At 44.3% G+C, this 6,874-nt stretch overlaps 1 protein-coding gene across 5 annotated transcripts in view; it reads left to right on the forward strand.

The window, feature by feature from the left end:
• The window catches only part of Rnf216 (ring finger protein 216), a 147,884-nt gene that overhangs the window by 354 nt on the left and 140,656 nt on the right, over positions 1-6,874 (forward strand). The window contains exon 1 of one of the 5 annotated variants that reach the window (XM_008851367.3): positions 273-502. The exons of the other annotated variants lie outside the window; for them this stretch is intronic. The gene's annotated coding sequence lies outside the window, so the exon portion shown is untranslated. Of the gene's footprint in view, positions 1-272; positions 503-6,874 lie in introns of those variants that run through there. 5 annotated transcript variants of the gene reach the window in all.

The following is a 6,874-nucleotide window of genomic DNA, read 5'->3' on the forward strand; positions in this document are numbered from 1 at the left end:
TAGCGCCGGAGCCCGCCAGCCCCCTCCCACCACTTTGGAAGTTTCCAGAGCCGGCTCCTCGGCCTGCTGCGCGGTGGGCGAGCGGACGCGGAGAGACGGCTCCCTGGCTGTTCCCCTCAGTGGCCGCGGCCTGGAGAGGCGGAAACGGCTGCGGACTGTTGACTGTACTCCCGCGGCGCTCAGAGACGGCCCCGCTGGGTCCAAGTTGGCATCTGTCAGCCCCCTCCCACCACTTTGGAAGTTTCCAGAGCCGGCTCCTCGGCCTGCTGCGCGGTGGGCGAGCGGACGCGGAGAGACGGCTCCCTGGCTGTTCCCCTCAGTGGCCGCGGCCTGGAGAGGCGGAAACGGCTGCGGACTGTTGACTGTACTCCCGCGGCGCTCAGAGACGGCCCCGCTGGGTCCAAGTTGGCATCTGTCACCCCAGCCCGCGCCCCCCGAACCAGCGGGCACGCACCTCGTGGGGCCGTGGGAGAGTGGCGTTCCCGGGCGCGTGACAGACTAGGTGAGCGGCGAGACCCTCGCGCGAGTGGACGAGATGGTCCTGTGCGGGGCTTGCCCGGGACCCCCATAATCCCTGCGTGACCTCTGTTTTAAGTGCCTCGGTAGCAGTTGCCCGGCTGGGTTTTGGTTTGGTTTCTTTTTCTTGTCTCTTTTTTTCGTGTCTTTCTGCTGTTTTTTGTTTTCACTATGTAGCCCCAACTGTTCTGGAACTCGCTGTGTAAACCAGGCTGACCTTCCATTTGTAGAGATCTGCCTGCCTCTGCCTCCTGAGTGCTGAGATTAACGAAGTATGCCATTATGCGCCCCAGCTTTTTTTTTTTTTTTTTTTGAATCAGATTTTCACAGTGTATACCAGGCTGGCCTCGAACTCAGCGAGATCTTCCTGCCAAGTACTAGGATTGAAGGCGTGCTCCACTCAAGGCTTCTTTTTTTTTACTAGATTTTTTTATTTTTAATTTTATATGTGTGAGTGTGTTGCCTGTGTGAACTCCCGCGGCGCTCAGAGACGGCCCCGCCGGGTCCAAGTTGGCTTGACAGAACTAGGTGAGTGGCGAGACGACGAGTGTACTAGGTGGTCCTGTGCGGGGCTCGCCCGGACCCAGTGTTTTAAGTGCACCCGTGTTGTGCGATGCCAGTGGAGGTCAGAAGAGGGCATCGGATCCCCTGGAACAGACGTTTGTTAGCTTCCATGTGGGACCTGGGAATCGAACCCAGGTCCTCTGCAAGAGCAACTAGTACTCTTAACCGTTGAGCCATCTCCAACTCCACGGCTTGTCTTTTTAAGAATTATTTTATTTTGGTCTCCCTGTAAGATAATAATTCTCAAAAATTGTAATTTTTAAGAATTGTTTGTTTATTTTATTTTGGTCTCCCTGTAGCCCCAGCTGGCCTGGAAACCAGGCTGGCCTCGAAGTCACAGAGATCCACTTCCAGAGTGCTGGGGTTAAAGGCATGTGCTGCCCCTACCAGGCAGAGAGAGGATTTTTATAACACCCCCAACACACACACACTCACTCACTCACTCACTCACTCACTCAGTTTAGTTTCTTGCAGAAGGAAAGAACCACCCAAGCTTTGCATTGTTTATATTCAAACATACTGTGCCTAAGGGCTAGAGAAGGGTGATGAATTTCTGAAATTGGCTAGAGGTCCTGCCCTTAGAATTAGGATTCTTATGAACCGGATTAGAAGATATAGATTTTTATCTTAAAAGGGCTGGAGCTGTTCTTGAGGCCCTGGGGAGAAATCTAATAAAGTTAGTTGAGTTGTGATTCAAGAAGACTGTGAGTTTATGAAATCTGGTAAAGAACCAGTTTACTATCTACAGTGTAAGCTACTGCTATGTTTACTATATTCTAGGCTTTGCCATATTCTAGATCTTTCCAGGCATCATAATGAATTTACACCTGACATTGTGATCACTTTATCAGTACAAAACTTTCTGGGGGATGGAGGAGTGTGGGGGGGCGGGTGAGACTAGGTTTCAGTATGTAGCCTTGGCTGGCCTTGAACTTGCTGTGTAGACCAGGCTGGTTTCAAACTAACATAGATCTGCCTTACCTCTATCTTCTGAGCGCTAGAACTAACCCAACTTGTATTAAAACGTTTTTTGGTTTATTTCTTTATTTGGGGGGGTATGCATGCCTCCCCCAGGGCAGAGGACACGAAGTCTGTTCTCTCCTTCCACCGTGTATTCCAGAAATTAACTCATATGATCAGGTTTTGTCAGCGAGTGTCCTTACCTGCTGAGCCATCTCATTGGCCCTATCTGTACTACATATTTTGATGCAATGTGGCAGACACTACTCTAAGCACTTTTCATATATTAATTCTTAGTCCTCTTGATGTAGGTTCTCTGTTACTTTTTTTTTTTTAAGAGTAGAAAATAAGATGCTGAAAAATAAGTAGTTACTAAATAAGGTTAGAGCTAGTTACTGGTATGGGATTTGGTTGCACAGTTCTTGCCTCTAATATTTTGCAGTGCCTGTGCTATTCAGAATGTGCTTTTAAAAGAACAATTTTTTGGTGCCTGGCGGTGACCCTTGTCCCCAGGTTATGGAAGTATTGACTAAGACATGGTCTAAAGGATAGGAAAGGTTTTTCTCTGAGGAAGTGGAGAACTGAGGGGTGAACAGAGTTAATTTGGCCAAAGAGGAGCAGTGATGGTGAGAATCCAGCCTGTGAAGAGTGTCAGGTGACAGAAAGAAGCTTGACATGTCAAGAAACCAAGTCATTGCTAGAAAATGGTGAAGAGCTGTCAGGTGACACTGCCTGTGTCAGCAGGGGTCATGTGAAGTGGTGTTTGTATGCTGTGTAAAGACTTGGGTTCTAAACAACCCTCAGTGCTGTGTGAGGGCAGACCAAGGAGTGGAGCTCAGAAGGAGTACTTGGGCAAGAAAAGGCAGGATGTCATGAGCTAGACAACTTAGTTGTAATAAAAAGGTCTTTGAGGGCTAGGGACTGTAGTACACAGTAGTAGGACACTTGCTTAACACATTCCAGGCCCTGGGTTCAAACCCCTAACATTGTGCAACAACAGATTCATTGATAACATGAATGATAGTGTGCTTACATACGTGCTACCTATCTCCTCCCATTTCAAAATCAGTTTTCAGTTAACCATTGAGAAAAATCTTAATAAGGTTTATATTAATTTTTTTTTAAACACAACTCAAATGTAGTCCAGGCTGGTTTTAAAATCACTATGTAACTGAGGATGCCCCTGAACTTTGATTTCTTCTGCCCCCACCTTCTGAGTGTTTGGCTCGCAGTCCTATACCATCATGCCAGGATCATGTGTTGCTGCTGACTGAGCCCAGGGCAGGCAGTCTGCTGAGCTCCATCCCCAGCCCTCTGTAAAATCTTCACTTAACCAACTTGTGAATTTAGTTTTGGAGTTAGATCTTTTCCTAGTGTAGAAAGACACTAATTGTAGGATTTTTAGAACTTCTTTAAATTCTGTTTAAACTCCCAACTAGTTATTTGTACACTTGGATCTGTAATTATGGGTGTTGTTATACCTTACATAACTTCATTTTGTCTGCATATTAAAATTACCACATTGTATTTTCTTATTCTGAACTCATCATCTTCCTTGTTTGTCCTTAATAGCTTCACCATTCTGAAGTCACCTGATCCCAACTAGGTCACCTTCTACTCCTTTCTTCCTCTTGTCCTGATGGCCAGTTATTTCAAAATTCAATTGAATCTAAGTCTGTATTTTTCCCCTCCCCTTGCATACCAATATCTCTAGTTCAGGCTTCACTAGCTCTTGATTGCTGGGTTTCATGACATAAAATGTCATATGCCCATTGCAGTGAGTCCGATTTGTCACTCTCACTGTACTGTTTCCCATTGAGTAGAGAATAAAATTTAAGCTTTATTTCTGTTACTCATCAACACATCACAGAGACCACAAAGCATACTGGCTCTTAACTTCAGTAGTTGACAGGGGGTAGGAGTGTATGTGTGTTTGTATTTGTTTTGAGACCAGTCTGAACTTGCTGTGATCCTCCTGCCTCTACATCCTAAGTGTTAGAATTCCAGGGAAGCACAGCACCACCGGGTTTATTGACAGTTTTATGAATCTGGAGATTGCAAAATGTTCACCAGGCCATTTTTCTCTGGTTAATGTTGGCAACCAAAATGGCCTTGGCTGGAGAATCCACTTCTAAGGTGGCTTCTTCACTCAGTGCCTCATCAGAGGCTGCTGGAAGGCTGGAATTAGCTCTCTCTGTATAGCATGTAAGGGCTTTCTGTGTGATCTCTCCAGCAGACCATGCAGACTTGTTATCGCGTGACTTAGGGCTCCTAGAGCTGTAGGTAAATGAAGCTTCTGAGCCCTTAAAAGTTAAGCTGGAATCTGCCATAGCACTCAGTGTTGCTTGAAAGTGGCCGTCCTTGCTAAACTGTCCCCATTTATCCTTCCCCACTTAGAATCATTTATGTATGTGAGCCCATGTGCATTTGTGTGCCAGTATGTACTGGTGTATGTGTATATGCATGTGGGTGCCTCTTCTCACTGGCCTGGAGCTCATGAAATAGGTTTGGCTGGCTCGCTGGCTAGCAGGCAATTGAGCCCCAGGGATCCATGTCCCCAACACTGAGATTACAAGCATGGGCCACTATGCCTGGCATTTTGCATGGGTGCTAGAGATCAAACTCCAGCCCTCATGCTTGCATAGCAAGCACTTTATCAACTGACTTATTTCACCATTCTGGAATGATATCTTCATTGCATGAATGACTCTGTAATGTACTTGATTTATATGCATGCTTTCTTCCACTACAAGTTATTTAAGACAAGATCCATTTGGGATTTTCATACATCACAAAATCTTTAAGATATAAGCAAGCTCACACTAAATATTTGCTGAATTCTTTAATGTTTGAATTGTGGGCTGGTGAGATGGCTCGGGGGTAAAGGCACTTAGCACCAAGCTTAATGACCCAAGTTACATCCCTAGGGGCCACCTGGTAAGAGGAGAGAACTGATTCTCACAAGTTCTTTTTCCTCCATGTGTGCACTGTGGCATGTGCACGCACACATACACAAACACACGTAAAAGAGACATAATAAAATATTTTAAACTTAATTGATAGTATAAATACCAACTTAGGCCGAGTGTGGCAGGCGGATCTCTGAATTCAGGGCCAGCCTGGTCTCCATAGCAAATCCAGGCCAGCTGGGTCTACAGGGAGACCCTGTCTCAAAAAAAGACCAAAAACAAAAACAACAAAACCAATTTAGTGTAGAAAAATTAGAAAATATGTGGAAGGGAAAAATATAGTACCATTAACCCTTTTTTGTGTTGATTTAATGTTGCTTTTGAGCTTTAAACTACTGTAAGCTTACACAGGATTTATATGCAAAAATGATTAATATGCAGGATTAGTGTTTGAATAAAAAGCAATAATCATTTCTAGATACTTAAAAACATGAAAGAGGTGTGGTGGGGCCTGGCATGACGTGAGCACACCAGCTTCTCTTTGCTTTTGCCCACTTCTCACTGAAAAGTAAAGGAGATTGACTTGTTAAATTTGAAAGTCCAAACTGAGGGTGATGATGTGCTCATGCAATTCCAGCTTTGGGGTGGGGGATGGGACTGAGGCAGAAGGATTGCAGGCTCAAGGCTAGCCTGGGTACATAGTGAGATGTGTGTCAAGGTAATTAATTAAATTGAAACCCTTGTACATCCCAGTCAATGCTGCAGAAGTGGCAGGCATGTTTATGGACTTTATTCTGGAAAGTAGGAACACTTCCTAGCTCCAGGACCTGGCATTATGAGCATGTGAAGAAAAAGTAGAGAAGCAACATGAATAGGAGAATGAGAAGAAAATGATTTGTTAGTGACAAACCCAAGTACTCTGGGCTTGAGATGAAGGTATAATTTTTTTAACATTTTTTATTTTTATTTTATTTTATTTGTATGAGTATTTGGCCTGCATGTATGTAAGTGTAACTGTGTGCAATCCCCACAGAGGCCAGAAGACAATACAGGATCCCCTGGAACAGGATTTACAAGTGGTTGTTAGCTGCCATGTTGGTGCTGGAACTGAACCCGGGTCCTCTGCAAGAGCAGCTAGTGCTCTTAACTGCTGAGCCATGTCTCCAGCCCTGAAGGTGCAATTTTGGAAATCAGAAAATTCTTTAGCTTTTCAAACACCATGAAGAGATGGCTCAGAGGTTAAGCATACTGACTGCTCTTGCAGTGGCAGTGGATCCAGGTTCAGTTCCCAGCATCACATGGCAGCTAGCAACCCTCCAGTTCCAGGGGCTCGAACACCCTAGTGTAGCTTCCACAGGCATTGCACACATGCGGTGCATACACACACATTCATGTAGGCAAAACACTCATACACATAAAATAAATTTTTAAAAATTAAAAACCACGTAAAACAAATGTGTGAATTTATTATCCATCACTTGGGTTGAGAAATAGACCTTTTCCAGCTAAGACCCTGCTTACCATGTATCCTCGCTTGATAATGACTAGTTCCCTGCTATATCCAACCATTAGTCTGACTTGTGTAATCATTTGCAAGTGTATATGGGTTTTATCACCGGAGACTTTATCCTTAGATACTGTTGTTTAATCTTACCCATTTAAAAAAAATTCATAAATCTTCTAAATCTCCTAAGGCTCCGCTTCCATTTTTTTTTCCTTTTCTTTACAATTTGTCTATTGATCTTGAACCCCTGAATCTGTAATTTCTCAGTCTTGATGAGCATTTGTTAGCCTTAAAAAGAAAAGTTTGACCTTAAGAGTAAAAATAAATCAGTTTATCTGGACCAACTGTGTGGCCTTAAACACCCAAAAGGAAAGTATAACCAAAGATTAAAGGGGCCAATATAATTTCATAAGAGTCCATA

Source organism: Nannospalax galili, unplaced genomic scaffold (genome assembly GCF_000622305.1).
Source record: "Nannospalax galili isolate Female #2095 unplaced genomic scaffold, S.galili_v1.0 scaffold664, whole genome shotgun sequence".
NCBI lineage: Eukaryota > Metazoa > Chordata > Mammalia > Rodentia > Spalacidae > Nannospalax > Nannospalax galili.